The 14,042-nt window shown below is 36.9% G+C and overlaps 1 long non-coding RNA gene across 7 annotated transcripts in view; it reads left to right on the forward strand.

Moving 5' to 3' along the window:
• LOC140602789 (uncharacterized) overlaps positions 1-14,042 on the forward strand; it is a 183,636-nt gene that overhangs the window by 82,075 nt on the left and 87,519 nt on the right. For all 7 annotated transcript variants that reach the window (XR_012005697.1, XR_012005692.1, XR_012005693.1 and 4 more), the window contains exon 3: positions 12,678-12,974. This is a non-coding gene — a long non-coding RNA (uncharacterized lncRNA). The remainder of the gene's footprint in view (positions 1-12,677; positions 12,975-14,042) is intronic.

The raw sequence follows: 14,042 nt of genomic DNA on the forward strand, positions 1-14,042 counted from the left end.
AGACTGAGCTGGGTGTGGAAGAAGGGGCAGAGAAGGCATAGAGAGGACCAAAGAAAATTTTGCTGGACACGTGGGCAGTCAGGGTATGTTAGATTTTATTTTATTTTTTAAGATTTAATTTATTTATTCATGAGAGATGCAGAGAGAGGCAGAGACACAGGCAGAGGGAGAAGCAGGCCCCATGCAAGGAGCCCGATGTGGGCCTCGATCCTGGAACCCCGGGGTCACACCCTGGGCTGAAGACAGACCTCAACTGCTGAGCCACCCAGGCATCCCAGGATATGTTCGACTTTAGAGGCTTAACTCCCGAAGGAATTTGGACTTGGTGTTGTAACTCTAGGATGTTAAATAAGGTTCAACTTCCATGTCAACTCTTTTTGCCTGGTTGTGGCCGTTAGGAAGTGGCTGTGCTGACAAAGATTCCAAGCCTAGTCAAAGGAAGGACCAAGATGCTACGGATAGTGATGTCAGCTCTGATCAGGGGAGGAGCAGGTTTGGCATACTGCTATGTAGTTGTCTACAATACAGTAGGCAACACAGCAGTGGGTTGACTTTTGGAACCAAATTATCATTAAATGTGATAAAAAAGATATACATGCAACAAACATTTTGTTCCTATAGTTTTTTTATGTAGAAAATAAAGACGTGGACAACATTTATCAGTACAAATGCCGTTGAAAATGATGCAGTGAAACTCAAAATATATTTCTTTAGCTGATACAGGGAAATTTAATTTGTTGTTAAGATTTTGTTTATTTATATTCATGAGAGATACAGAGAGAGAGGCAGAGACATAGGCAGAGGGAAAAGCAGGCTCCCTGCAAGGAGCCCGACATGGGACTTGATCCCCCAGATACCAGGATCATGCCCTGAGTCACAGGCAGATGCTCAACCACTGAGCCACCCAAGTGTCTCAGGAAATTTAATTTGAAACAAAATTTTTTTCTAGGAAATAGTATGTTGGATATCTCTAAAATAACATGAATAATCTACTTAAATTCATCATACAGGAAGAAAGTAATCCTTTCCAACATTTATTAACACTAAGATTTTTTTTATCTATATATTTAAAATATTAAGTAGTCTTTTAGCTTTTTACTTTGTTAGAGTGATCAGTTGGGAAAAGATGTTGTTTAATTTCCCAAGCTATTTATTTATCTTGTTTCTGATTGTTAATTGGTAGTATATAGAAATTTGATTGATTTTTTGCATTTGAATTTGTATCCTATGTCCTTCCTCTACTAATTTTTTAGTTCTAGTAGCTCCTTTTTTATTTGTGGATCCTTTGGGATTTTCTACATAGCCAAGAATGTTTTCTACAAACAGAGACCGTTTCATTTTTTCTTTTTCAATCTGTATGCTTTTTATCTCTTTTCCTTGCCTTACTGCTTTGCCTGGACCTCCAGTATGATGCTGAGTAGGAGTGGTGAAAGTGGACGTATTTATCTATTTCTTAATCTTAGGGGAAAAGCATTCATTCAGTCTTTTACTATTAAGCATGATGTCAGCTATATCTCTACTCACTTTGTGTTCACTATTTCTGTCAATTATTGATTAAGGATTATTAAAGTTTTTATAATTGGTGATTTATTTATTCTTCCTTGACTAAGAATTAGACATTTTTTATTGAATTAATTTTTAGAACAGATTAAGGTTTATAGCAAAATTGAGAGAAAGATACAGAGATTTCCCATCTATCTCCTATCCCCACACATTCACAGCTTTCCGCATTATCCACATCCCCCACATTTCTTATAATTGGTGAATCTACACTGACACATTATTACCCAAAGTCCGTAATTTACATTACAGTTCACTCTTGGTGTCATACATTCTATGGATTTGGACAAATACATAGTGACATCCATCCATCGGGGATGTTACGGTATCATGGAGAATATTTTCACTGCCTTAAAAATTCTCTGCACTTTTATAACTTTTGCTTGGTGTGTTTTGAAGCATTTTTGTTATGTACATTCACATTTAAGATATGTCTTCCTGTGATATGACCCTCTTTTGATAATATAACACTCATCTTTGGTAATATTCTTGTTTCTAAATTTACTTTGTCTAATTTTAATATTGTCCTCTCCAGCTTTATTTTGACTAGTGTTTTCATGGTTATCTTTACCCTCTTTTTCTTTTAATCTATATATAGATTTCTATCTATTTAAAGTGAGTTTTAAACTAGGGATCTTGCTTTCTTATCCAATCTGACAGTTTTTTTAATTGATGTATTTAGATTCTTTACATTTAATATAATTATTAATATGATTAGATAGAAATCTACCATGTTGGTAGCAGTTTTCTATTTGTTACATTTGTTTATTATTCTGTTTTTATTTTTCTGCTCCATTTATTGATTGATTTTGTATATTTGAGAGAGAGTGAGCTAGAACAAGAGAGCACAAATGGGAGGGAGGGGCAGAAGGCAGAGAGAGAAGGATAAACAGATTCCCTGCTGAGCAGGGAGCCCCACACAGGGACTTGACCCCAGGACTCCAGGATCATGATCTGAGCTGAGGGAAGTTGCTTAAACAACTGAACCACCCAGGTGCCCCTTTATGCTCCTTAAAGATTGAATTTTATGATTCCATCTTATCTCCATTACTGACTTATTTCTTATACATCTTTTAAAATTTTTTGATTGCCTTAGGTTTTAAAATATACATTTTAACCAATTCCAGCTTACATCAAATAATATTATATTACTTTATGTGAAGTGTAAGGATCTAATAGCAGTGTATTCCCAATTCATTGCCCTGCTCAATACTTTGAGCTGTTGTCATATATTTTGCTTTTATATATATGCAATAAACACATCAAACGTTGATCCTATTGTTGCTTTAGACAGTTTTTATTTTTAACTTTTTTAAAGTTTTAAAAAGATTTTATTTATTTGACAGAGAGAGTGAACCAGAGAGCACAAGTGGGGAAATGCCAGAGAGAGAGGGAGAAGCAGGTTTCCCACAGAGCAGGAAGCCTGACATGGAGTTGGATCCCATGATCTTGGGATCATGACCTGAGTTGAAAGAAGATGCTTAACTGACTGAGCAACCCAGGTGCCCCAGACAGTTTTTAGAGTAGATGAAGATGAAGGACAAAGAATTATGTACGCATCTCCATTTATTCAGTTTCCTTATCTCTGTATTTCTTGGTATAGATCGAAATTCTCTCTGGTATCTATCATTCTCTTCTGCTGAAAGAATTCCCTTTAAAGTTGTTTCTGTTGGAAATAAACTCTCTTTTTTAATTTTGTCTCAGAAAATATTTCTCCCTTACTTTTGAAAGTTATTTTCACTGTGTATAGAATTATGGATTGACAGTTATTTTGTGTTTAGTACCTTAAAATTGTCATTCTAGATTATGCTTGGGGTTTTGACTCACATAGTTTATGATAAATCTGCTGTAATTCTTATCTTTGAATCTTTATGTAATATGTTGTTCTTTTTGATTGCCTTCAAGAACTTGTCTTTATCTTTGGCTTTCATCAGTTTGAGTATAATATATCTAGGCATTTAAAAATACCTATCCTGGGGATGCCTGGGTGGGTCAGCGGTTGAGCGTCTGCCTTTGACTCAGGGCATGATCCTGGAGTCCTGGGATCGAGTCCCACATTGAGTTTCCTGCATGGGGCCTGCCTCTCTCTGTCTGTCTGTCATGAATAAATAAATAAAATCTTTAAAAATAAAATAAAATAAAAAAATAAAATAAAATAAAATAAAATAAAATAAAATAAAATAAAAATATTTATGCTGCTTGGTGTACTCTGAGCTTTTTGGATCTATGTTTCATGTCATTCATAAATTTGGGGAAATTGTTGGCCATTATTTTTGCCAGTATTTATTCTGTTCAATTTTCTCTTTCTTCTCCTAAGATTCCAATTACCTAAATGTTAGATTACTTAATATTTTACTACAACTTTTGGATTCTCTTTTCTGTTTTGTTCTGGGTTTTTTGTTTTGTTTTGTTTTGTTTTGTTTTTTTGCTTTTTGTTTTTTACAGTCTTTTCCTCCTTGTGTTTTTTTTGAGTAATTTCTATTGACCTATCTTCAGTTTCACTGATTCTTTCCTCAGCTGCCTCAGGTATGCTGATTAGCCCCCTGGGAATACTTCATCTCTGTTACCATATATATATTTTTTATTTCTAGCATTTTCATTCGATTTGGTTTCATAATTTTCATCTCTCTGCAAAAATTCCCTAATTGTGCGTGCTGTCGACTCCATTAGAACTTTTAACATATTAGTCATTTTTAAATTCTTTTATAATTGCAACATCTAGATCATATCTGTTGATTACTTTGTCTTTTGACAGTTTATTATGTTTTTTCTTTTTGTGGTTTATATTTTTTGTATGAATGTTGGGCATTTAAGGTAGTATGGTAGAGACTGAAATTATAATTATTTGTGCTTGGAAATGTCCACCTTTTTTTCTTGCTTGGTTTTAGAAAAAGAGGGGATATTGAGTCAGTCTAATCAGGATTTGAGCTGGATGTGTTTTCATTGCTGTTGTGATACTCAGCACACTATAGGCTTTAAATTCCTTGTCCTTAGGGTGGTGGCTGGGCTGCTGGGGATTTTTCTCCGTATCTCTGCCTCAGCTTTAGGTCTTCCCTTTGTGCTAAGTGTTGGACAGGGTCTCTTTCCAATCTCTTGTCCCTCTCTCAGCAGCAGCCTGCTGTTACTTGTTCCTCGTGCTTGCTATCATAGTTGTTCTGGGTGAATGTATAGGCCATTTTCTGTGTACTCATTAAGTAACAATCATAGGCAAGTATTTTGTCCCTGAGCTTGGGGTAAGACTTTCTCAATGATTCTTTTCCTCCTTGATCTGCAGGAGATCACTAAACATCTGAGCCTAGGGTGACTTCCTGCCCTTTCTGGAGGGACAGCATTAATTCTTTTCTATTTCTTTTCTCCAGCTGCAATAGGTCTTGCCATTTTATCCAAGAGTGACAAGGTTTGTTGTATCTTCTCTCATGAATTTAAGAAAGGGAAGATGAGGAGCAGAATCCATTGTTCCAGTGGATGTTCTCTACAAGAAAGGCTTTTTCCTAATTCCTTTCTTGTCCCAAATCTTTCCTGTGAGTACCTGATAGTGTCCCTGGAGAAGAGCCGATGAGTGGGTGAAAGTTCCCTTTGTGTTTGTGGCTCCAAGGGTTACTATATTCTCATACTAAATAGATTATAGGTGGATTTTGGCAATTTGCTAAAAATTTTAGATGCTTTCTTCTTATCATCTTACATGATGCCCAGTGTCTTCTTTAGGAAAGCAAGGGCTTAATGGACTCCTTATCACCTGTGTTTCTTTATATTTTGAGTTCATGTGTTGCCCGGAGACCTCAAATTTTCCATAACAGTAATGAATTTGCAGATTACTTGACATTTTTTGTTGTCATTGAAAGGATGGGAACAATGCTTCTTCCAGATTTTTAAATTCTAGATAGAAGCTTAAATTCCATTTATTGTGAATTATTATTATACAAGAAAAGTCTCTTGTTGGATTAATATGGCTTGGGAAAGGGCAGCCCGGGTGGCTCAGCAGTTTAGTGCTGCCTTCAGCCCAGGGCCTGATCCTGGAGACACGGGATCGAGTCCCAGACAGGCTCCCTGCATGGAGCCGGCTTCTGCCTCTGCCTATGTCTCTGCCCCTCTCTCTCTCTGTCTCTCATGAATAAATAAATAAAATCTTTTAAAAAATATATGGCTTGGGAAAGATTTAATTTTGTGAAGTTGTGTTAGCACCAATTTAAGCATTGTTTGTTTACTTTTATTCAAAATACAAAATAATGTATAATCATATATAATAAATGACAATACTACATGTCACAAATATACAATAAGTATAATTGGGGATACCTGAATATGTATTAGCAAGATTATTGCTTTCGAATCAGATCAGGGTTTGAATCTTTGACTTGCCATATTCTTGCTATGTGATTTTGTAAACATTTTTTCTCTCCAAATCTCAAGTTTTTTCATCTTTAAATGGAAAGAGAAGTACTTAAACAATGGGGGGCTTTTATTTTTATTTTTATTTTTTTATTGGAGTTCAATTTGCCAACATATAGCATAACACCCAGTGCTCATCCCATCAAGTGCCCCCCTCAGTGCCCATCACCCAGTCACCCCCACCCCCTGCCCACCTCCCTTTCCACCACCCCTTGTTCGTTTCAATGGGATGCTTTTTATGATACTACAGACCTTGATATGTAACAGATGCACTAGTAAATGTTCTCATAGTCAGAGATTATCTGGTTACAAGAATAGAAACCTCTTCTGAGCATTGAATAAAGAGCTTATTGCAAGAATGAAATAATCAGGCTTCCCTTGGAAGGGTGAGGAGCAGAGTCACTCCAGCTGTAATACATGCGTCTTTATTCTTATGCTCTACCATGAATGTGACTCAACTACCAATTGGTTCTGTTGCCATAGTTCTCTAAATTTTAAGAGTGGATATCTGATTGATTCATTTTAACCTGTGGGCTGGTTCCTTTTGGATCAGTTCATCTCTGGGTCAGCAGTTGTGATCAGGGGAAGGAAGCAGGTCACGTGGTTCAAACAGAGTCCTAGAGGCTTTGGTCAGAAGAGCTTATTTAGAAGAGGCTATGAGCATGTAGAAAACTATTATAATCTCTAGTTCAAAGCTAATTATTTTCACTCTCTCTTTTCATTTAATTTTTCCTAAGGAGAAACAAGATATTATTTAACATCTATGAAAATTATTGAATTTATTTTATATTTCTACCTAATTTTCCCACATGAACATGGATCCTTTTCTAAATACATAATACCTATTACATTCAACACTAATGGCCACCTTCTCCTAAACCATCACTCTTCCACTCCCAAAATATATTTTAATTGCAAAGGAAGACATTTTTTCATTAATTTTCATAGACTAGGACCACTTGTTACTCTGTGGATGTCTCAGATTGGATAAGTAGACAGATATGGCATTTGAATATCATCTCTGCTGCTAACTACCTGTACAGTTTTAAGTTACTTATGTTCTCAGTTTCTTTTTCTCTAAACAGAATAATAATGATGCTTACCTCGGAAGGTTGTGGTGGGTTAACCTATGACAGTAAGTACTTCATGACACCTATGAAGTACTTACCATGTTGTTAATAAATCATAAATATTTAATAATAAATGTTTTTATCTTATGGTAGTGATATGCCTCACCAGAGATTGAATTTGATTTTGTGGGAGTTTTTTTATTTGTTTTCATGAGAGAGAACATGATGGTAGGATCATCAAAGACAGTCCACCTAGTTGCTTCTCACTCCATAAATGAAGATGTGGAGTGCTTAAAGGTGCATCTTTAGGGAGACTTCTTCGGGGAGTAGACACCTTTGCATCATAGAAGTCTGCATCCCATTCTGAAGTCTCCCAGCCTGAATGAGATAGTAATCTTCTTCAGGATTTGTAGGTAACCCTATTTTCTAGGGAAATGAGGTTATTATCATATCCTTCGTGTGTCATGAACTGGTGACTAAAAAAAAAATTCATGGAGACATTCTCTGCATGAATCACTTGAAAGGTTTGAAAGGTAACTATCTGATCCACTTCTAATCAAGCACTGCGGATGCTGGCTCTTGTTCTATAAGGTACTGGAAGTGATCTTTAAAGAGCTGATGAGTCAAAGCTGAAACTCTGGGTGGGTAACTGGGGGATATCCTTTGCAACCTTAGCCCCTTAGAGACAGTAGGATAGTCCTACGCTGGAGAACTGAGGTGACCTGCATGGTAATAGCTAGTGGTGGATCATCGTAGAGTAAGCAGCTTCATCTGCCTGATTTGGGAGGACAAGCTTTCAAGGATAACACCTGTGGCATCTAGAAGCATCCAATTAATAGTTGACATTCATTGTGCACTTACTGTGATGCACTGTACTAAGCTCTTATGTGAATAAACTTATGTAATTCTCACTATATATCTGACAGGTAAGGCACTGAAGACAAGAGGGGTAGAAAATTACTCAACCTAGAAATTGGCAGAACTAGAATTCAAACCCAAGTGGTCTTACTCTGGAAACTACATTATTAGCCCACCATGTGTGTTGCAGATATAAATAATATTTCCCATAGGGAAGAGAAGGCAGACAGATCTCCTTTTGTAATGTAAAGTAATGTAATGTAATGTAAAGTAGAACAGGATTTTAAATAATTCAGGGGAAGACTGGGAGCTCCATGAGAGAGATGTTTTGCTTTTGTGTCACATGAAATGTGACCATATTGATATAAATATTATAATTTCTTTTTTTTAAAGATTTAATTTATCGATTCATGAGAAACACACACAGAGAGAGAAAGAGAGAGAGAGAGAGGCAGGGACACAGGCAGAGGGAGAAGCAAGCTCCATGCAGGGAGCCTGACATGGGACTCGATCCCGGGTCTCCAGGATCTGGCCCTGGGCTGAAGGTGGCGCTAAACCGCTGAGCCACCGGGTGCCCTATTATTATAATTTCTAAGTAATTTTCTACATATGCTCTATTGTTCCCCGTGAGATGTTAACCTCCTTGAGGAAACGGACTGCTGCTAATTTGTTTTATAACCCTGCCTGCCCTACTTCCTCCATACACTTTATAATACTCTGCAAAGAATTATTCTTATTCTTAAAAGATCATTGGCAAGGGTTCTGGGACAGAAAAATAAGACTGGACCTAAAAAATATATTTAGACAAATAAAATATGGAATAAAACCAAAAACCTCATTATTTAGGCTTCTGGTGATTGAAGCCTTCAGTTTTACTATTGCTAAGAAATCATTCATAAAGGAAATACTTGACTTTATGCTTTACAAATTACCCTCATGAGAAACCACTTAAGTGAATGGTTTGGGCAGTACACACTCAGTCTCTTTTGTGAGTAGAGATGACCAAATGTAAGATGACAGTGGCTATTTTTCAATATGAGTCTCTTCAGAATAGAGACCTAGCAGTGAGAGATGAGAACATTAATTCCATGTGCCCTAAACTCTTCTGTCTCTTGGGAACATATCTGCTGACATAGGACTTGACACCAAGGCCACCTGAAATAGTTCCTTATAAAATGACAGTGAGAAACCCTATTATCCCTGCTCTTTCTGTGTACGAAAAGGTAATGCCCTCAACTATCAATATAGCCAGAGTAATGTAGAGTTTTGTGAGAATTTTCAAAAGAATGACCAAGATCAGTAGCAGAGCAAAAATAAAGCATGATCATCTTTTCCAAAGAGATGACAGAAATTAAAAATGGATACTTCTTTTTCAGAATGAATTTTTTTAAGGAGAAAGTAAAGAAAGAATGACAATGCTTTACTATAGATCTTCAGCGAAAGCAGCAAATGTCACCATGCTCTAAAAAAGAAAATTGTTTGAGCTTTTTATAGAACCTTATTATTTTCTCATCATAAAAATTTTACTTAATTTTGAAAGGCATAAATCTCTCAAAGCTGTATAATGTGAAAAAAATAAAACTATCTGCAACCTCACTATGCATTGATAACTAGTTATTACATAATTCCAGATTTTTTTCTCAATTCATTTAGATCCAGAACCATATATACATTTACATTTCTTTCCACAAATGAGCTCTCTGTATGGATCATGGAAGTAACATCATACTTTACATATTTTATTACAGGTTTTCTTATGTAAGGCTATAAAGGGAAACATTTCTCCATATTGGCAGAAAAGGCTCATTAAGTTCTAAAGATCTGAGCTCTTTTTACTGGTGTAGAGTTGATGGGAAGCAATTTCCCAGCCAGGGATTCTCAGCTCTTTTGCAGCTATGTGGGTCCATATCACTGGTTTTGGTGAAGTAGAACAGGAGCTGAAGTGATCTGCCAAATGTAAACTAAGGAGGTTAGGTATCTGTGTGCCTTTCCTACCCTTTCACTCCCTTCCAGGTTGTACTTGGAAGCCATGTTTGCACTTCTTCCATTGTCATCCGTGAAATATGGCTTCTGAATAGCTTGCTGGTGCCAAGAGGAGAATAAAGGACACATGGAGTCAAGCCACCCCAGCTTCCCTATAACATGAATCTGCACAGTGAAGTAGAGCTGCATCAATGGCCTGCAAACTTGTGATTGAGAAATAAATTATAATTATATTGCATTAACTATACTTCATAGAAGCCGATATGTCTGAAGTACATATAATTGAGCCTAGAAAGAAAGATATGTCTCAGAAAGAACTGTGGATGTGATTTTTGACAAATGGTCTTGGTTGGAATCAAAAACATAGATTTTGGAGGAAATTGTATTGGCAAAAATAATCTCAGCCTAGACTAAAGGGGACTTAGACTATGTGAAATACAAAAGTTACCTCTCAACATTCTGTGGGCAGAAAGCAGACTGAGAAAACAACTCAGGATTCAAGAATGGTATCTTCTCTAGTGTCCTTTTGAGAAGTGGCCAAGGAAGAGCATGTAAAAGAAAGGATCTTGACCTCATCACAGAGGGCTTTGCCAACAGTTCTTGAGAATAATAGACAAAGCAGAAACTTCCAGGGATTGGGATTTAGGCCAAATCAAGCAGCAACTTCTCTCAGAAAGACATGGCAATACATCTACAGGGGCTTTCAAGAACTGCTAATGGACTGCTGATTGCCATGCCTCTCATTCTCCCCCTTTTCCAACAGGACTGTTTATTGTGGTTATCCAGTCTTTGTTCCGTTATTATATTTTGGATGAGATAAAGGAGATAATCTGTATATTTAGATCATGGGTCTTTGAATCAAGAGGTGACACATGGAGACCTGATGTAGGTCATGAGATCCTGGACTTGAAGTCTAATGTTATCAATAGATGAGATTTGGAGAGAGGGGAGATTTGACATGGGGTTCGAGTATTACTTGCATACGAGAGGAATATGGATATTTGTAAACAAGATAGGGAGGACCGTCGTAGATTAGATTATTGTTTAAAATGATTCACTTTCTCCCTTTATCTTTACCTTTCCATATGAATACTTCTTTGCACTTTAACCTTGGGGTTGGCCATATGCTTTGACAAGTGATCTGTTAGCAGGCATGGTGCAAGCCAGGGCTTAATATATGCTTGAGTTGTGGCTCTTGCCTTTTGGGCTTCTGCCATTGTCATAAAAAGCCCTCAATGATCCCACTGATCTCAGGAGAAGAATAAGGGGTATATCGAGGGGAACCACTCCAGTGGTGGCTACCTAAAACAAAGCTACCACAGGTCACCAACAAAACTGAGCAAGAAATAAAGACTTATTTTTGTATTTCATGTTAGTTTGAGGTTCTTCTATGAAATATGTCTGGCCTTGTCTCTTACCCTTTTGCTAAAATGTCACCTTCTGGGCAGCCCCAGGTGGCTTAGCGGTTTAGCGCCGCCTGCAGCCCAGGGAGTGATCCTGGAGACCTGGGATCAAGTCCCACATCGGGCTCCCTGCATGGAGCCTGCTTCTCCCTCTGCCTGTGTCTCTGCCCTTCTCTCTTTGTGTCTCTCATGAATAAATAAATAATTTTTTTCTTTAAATGTCACTTTCTTAGTGACTGACTTACCCTAATTAAAATGACAACCAGGGGCCCCTGGGTGGCTCAGGGGTTGAGCTTCTGCCTTCAGCTCAGGTTGTGATCCCGGAGACCTGGGATGGAGTCCCATGTCGGGCTCCCTGCATGGAGCCTGCTTCTCCCTCTGCCTGTGCCTCTGCTTCTCTCTCTGTGTCTCTCATAAATAAATAAATAAATAAATAAATAAATAAATAAATAAACAAACAAACAAACAAATAAATAAATCAAATGACAACCAATACACCCTATCCCTCTTCCTTGGTATATTTTTCTCCATAGTAATTCCCATATTCTAATTTTCCATATAATTTACTCATTTGGGGGCTTTATCCTTTGTCTTCCCCAACTAGAAAATAAGTTCCATGAGGTAGAATATTTTTGCCTGTTTTCTTTCTGTTATATCCTTAACACCCAGAACATTACCTGGCACACAGTAGGTATTCAATAATTTTTGTTAAACGAATGAGTATATATATATATATATATATATATATATATATAGTATCAAAAGAAGTACAGAAAAATTAATAGTGGCCGTCTCTAGTTTCTGTGAATATGGCTGATTTTTCTTTATATTTTCTTTATTTTTCAAATTATTCAAGGTAAGTATACAGGATTTATTTCATAAAAATAAAAGAACCTTAAACATTGTTTTGACTAGACATAGACATCGCAGGGCTTTTTTTTTTTTTTACCTTTGCTTATTTTAATATTGTTGAGATTGTCCATTTATCAGTAATCACAATTTTGTCCTATCATCTACAATCTGTAGGCAGGAGACAGTTCAAAACAGAAGGTAAGTGGGTCAAGAAGAGAAAGTGGAGTAGCTGAGAGTTGAGAATTGAGTCTGGGTATAACAACCAGAACCTGGAGACAGACTGAACACAACAACTGAGACTCACAACCCAGAAATCGGTCCCATGAGTCTCTGTATGAATCTGAGCAATCTTTATTTTTTAAAAAATGTTCCTTTCTCTCAGGTTAAAGCATTGCCAGTTATTCTCATTTCTAATTATTTTTGAACTTTTAGACAAGTTCAAGTTATGCCTCTTTTAAGACATTTTAATGAATTATTTTATTACACCTATACATTTATGATAAAGGTACATTAAAGAATCAAATAAACCCTGGTTAAGAAATCTCATTGTTCTATTCTATAGGGTTCCACTAAGTATGCTGACACAATCAGAACAGTAACCATACCAGTAGGATGGTTTGGTATCTGGCAGATTATTAAACTCCTTTCAGAGGAGCTGGAGTAACTGCATGAAGCTTCTTCTCCTATATTGAATGATAGCGTCGAGACTAAGACGGCCATGAAACAAGAAGGTGCTGGCTGTGCAGGATGAGAGCCATTGGATGTTTCCTCCATTCACCTACCCTCTTTTTTCCTTCCGTCTTCACCTCAGTTGGAGGACTAGAGAGGCTGAGCAGTAAATTCTGAGTCCCAGTGCCAGGTAAGGTTTTCTAAGAAGAAAGTGGTTTATCTTGCTTGATATGAATTTCTTGTGATTCACAGGGTATACCACCAGGACTGTGGTTGAAGGTAGTATAGCATAGGAGTGAAGAACATGGGGACTTGGAATAAGATGAATTTGATTTGAATTTCAGCTCTACTACTTACTAGTAGTGTGCCTTGTCAAGTAATGAAATTTCCTGAACCTCACTTTTATCATCTGCAAATGGAAAAAAAAAAAAAAAACCACAAGGATTAAATGAGATGTCCTTTACAAAGTGCTCAGTATTGGATCATCATTGAATATTTAACAAATACAGCTGGTATTATTCTGTTGGTTACTATTACTACTATTATAGTTTTCATAGCTAAGACCTGTTTAGTTAACGAGGAGTAAGGCTGGCATGCTGGCCTTCTGGAAAATGAAGAGAGGGAGAACTTGCAAAATATAATTAAAAATGAATATGCCTAAGGTCCTCAGCTGTATACTAACTCACGACTGTTGATTGCATTGTCATTTTGAAATTTAACATCAGGGCATTACTATATAGATACTACAGTGTTATAAAATTCGGTACGTCTTGACCTTAAATGATGCTGCACTAGCTCAAGCTCTTCTTTGACAGTTGTAGCATGCAGTACATTCCTGAGTCCCAACCATGGTGATCAAGTCTATATATTTTATTTTTTCATGAGAAGAAACCAAACCCAAATCCTAGAGCACCACCAGGGTGGAGGATTGAGAAAGTTCACCTGATAAGCATGTAAAATTTCCACCACCAGTGGATGGACAGCAGAGAGTTATAAAACACTATCATAGGCCATGAAAAAATAATATCAGGGGCAAAGCTAACACATTCATATGAGACATTTGCTTTTTATCAAGATTTCCTCCGATTAAATGTAGGGTGATGATTATTGTAAACATCCATGTGATATTGAAACAGCTGTTGGCATCCTAAAGGAATCAGCATCACTCCCTCCATGCTGGGTCTTTACTGCCCTACTGCTCCTTTTTGTTTTTGAATCTAGCCTCATTACATTAATAGCTCAAAACCTTCTCAGGCGT

The sequence above is a fragment of the Canis lupus genome, chromosome 13 (assembly GCF_048164855.1).
Source record: "Canis lupus baileyi chromosome 13, mCanLup2.hap1, whole genome shotgun sequence".
NCBI classification, from domain to species: Eukaryota; Metazoa; Chordata; class Mammalia; order Carnivora; family Canidae; genus Canis; species Canis lupus.